We start from the raw sequence: 2,500 nt of genomic DNA, 5'->3' as shown, positions 1-2,500 counted from the left end.
ACTCCCCCACTAGCTTTCCTTTCTTGCAGTTATGATCCAGCGCATATCCAGCATGGACCTTGACTTCCAGCAGGCCCCGGGGACCCAAATTACCCCCCCCCCCCCCCTGCAGTTACCCTGTACCACATATCTAGCATGGACCTTGACTTCCAGCAGGCCCCGTGGACCCACATTACCCCCCCCCCCCCTGCAGTTACCCTGTGCCACATATCTAGCATGGACCTGGACCTCCAGCAGGCCCTGGGGACCCACATACTCCCCTGCTCTACTCCCCCACTAGCTTTCCTTTCTTGCAGTTATGATCCAGCGCATATCCAGCATGGACCTTGACCTCCAGCAGGCCCCGTGAACCCACATTACCCCCCCCCCCCCTGCAGTTACCCTGTACCACGTATCTAGCATGGACCTGGACCTCCAGCAGGCCCCGGGGACCCACACTTAAGCCCCCTCCCACTAACAAAGCAGAACACCACTGGCAAAATCCTCGTGCCCCTGGTACTCCAGAAAGCACATTGAAATGTGCCCCTGGTACACTGCGCAGAAGAACTGCCACACACACACACACACACGCACGCACGCACGCACGCACGCACGCACGCACTGCTTGTGCCTATGGTACGACAACTTTTCTCGTGCCTATGGTACGACAACTTTTCTCGTGCCTATGGTACAACAATTTTTCTCGTGCCTATGGTACAACAACTTTTTGCCGTGCCCCTGGTACACCGCTCAGTAGCACTTTGCCACACAAACTCTCCTCGTGCCTATGGTACGACAACTTTTCTCGGGCCTATGGTACAACAACTTTCCTCCGTGCCCCTGGTACGACAGCTTTTCTCGTGCCTATGGTACAACAACTTTTCTCGTGCCTATGGTACAACAACTTTTCGCCGTGCCCCTGGTACACCGCTCAGTAGCACTTTGCCACACACACACTCCTCGTACCTATGGTACGACAACTTTTCTCGGGCCTATGGTACAACAACTTTCCTCCGTGCCCCTGGTACGACAGCTTTTCTCGTGCCTATGGTACAACAACTTTTCTCGTGCCTATGGTACAACAACTTTTCGCCGTGCCCCTGGTACACCGCTCAGTAGCACTTTGCCACACACACACACCACTCGTGCCTATGGTACGACAACTTTTCTCGTGCCTATGGTACGACAACTTTTCTCATGCCTATGGTACAACAACCTTTCCCCGTGCCCCTGGTACACTGCGCAGAAACTCTTTGCCACACACACACACCACTCGTGCCTATGGTACGACAACAGGCCCCGGGGACCTACATCGCACCTTGCTCTTGCCTCCCTTACAGCTGAAAAGGTCCATGCTTTTGCCCTGGCCCTTCTGAAATTCCCTCTCCATTTAGCCGAGGCAGTGAGTCGGCCTCCTGTCTCCCTTTACGGTCGAAAAAGATGTGCTCCTGGGCGCGCTGGCCCTGCTGCTACTCACATCGGGCATGGACCTGGACCTCCAGCAGGCCCCGGGGACCTACATCACACCTTGCTCTTCCCTCCCTTGCAGCTGAAAAAGGTCCATGCCTGTGCCCTGGCCCTGCTGAAATTCCCTCTCCATTTAGCCGAGGCAGTGAGTCGGCCTCCTGTCTCCCTTTACGGTCGAAAAAGATGTGCTCCTGGGCGCGCTGGCCCTGCTGCTACTCACATCGGGCATGGACCTGGACCTCCAGCAGGCCCCGGGGACCTACATCACACCTTGCTCTTGCCTCCCTTACAGCTGAAAAAGGTCCATGCTTTTGCCCTGGCCCTTCTGAAATTCCCTCTCCATTTAGCCGAGGCAGTGAGTCGGCCTCCTGTCTCCTTTACGGTCGAAAAAGATGTGCTCCTGGGCGCGCTGGCCCTGCTGCTACTCACATCGGGCATGGACCTGGACCTCCAGCAGGCCCCGGGGACCTACATCACACCTTGCTCTTCCCTCCCTTGCAGCTGAAAAAGGTCCATGCCTGTGCCCTGGCCCTGCTGAAATTCCCTCTCCATTTAGCCGAGGCAGTGAGTCGGCCTCCTGTCTCCTTTACGGTCGAAAAAGATGTGCTCCTGGGCGCGCTGGCCCTGCTGCTACTCACATCGGGCATGGACCTGGACCTCCAGCAGGCCCCGGGGACCTACATCACACCTTGCTCTTGCCTCCCTTACAGCTGAAAAGGTCCATGCTTTTGCCCTGGCCCTTCTGAAATTCCCTCTCCATTTAGCCGAGGCAGTGAGTCGGCCTCCTGTCTCCCTTTACGGTCGAAAAAGATGTGCTCCTGGGCGCGCTGGCCCTGCTGCTACTCACATCGGGCATGGACCTGGACCTCCAGCAGGCCCCGGGGACCAACATACTCCTCTGCTCTACTCCCCCACTAGCTTTCCTTCTCCCGCAGTTACCCTCCACCACAAATCCAGCATGGCCCTTGCCCTCCAGCAGGCCCCGAGGACCCACATACTCCTCCGCTCTAATCCCCCATGAGCTTTCCTTCTCCTGCAGTTACCCTCCACCGCA

This window comes from Rhamphochromis longiceps, unplaced genomic scaffold, assembly GCF_057381845.1.
Source record: "Rhamphochromis longiceps isolate RC_006_pf unplaced genomic scaffold, R_longiceps_female_GT1.1 unmapped_scaffold_8, whole genome shotgun sequence".
NCBI classification, from domain to species: domain Eukaryota; kingdom Metazoa; phylum Chordata; class Actinopteri; order Cichliformes; family Cichlidae; genus Rhamphochromis; species Rhamphochromis longiceps.
This window is presented reverse-complemented; position numbering follows the sequence as displayed.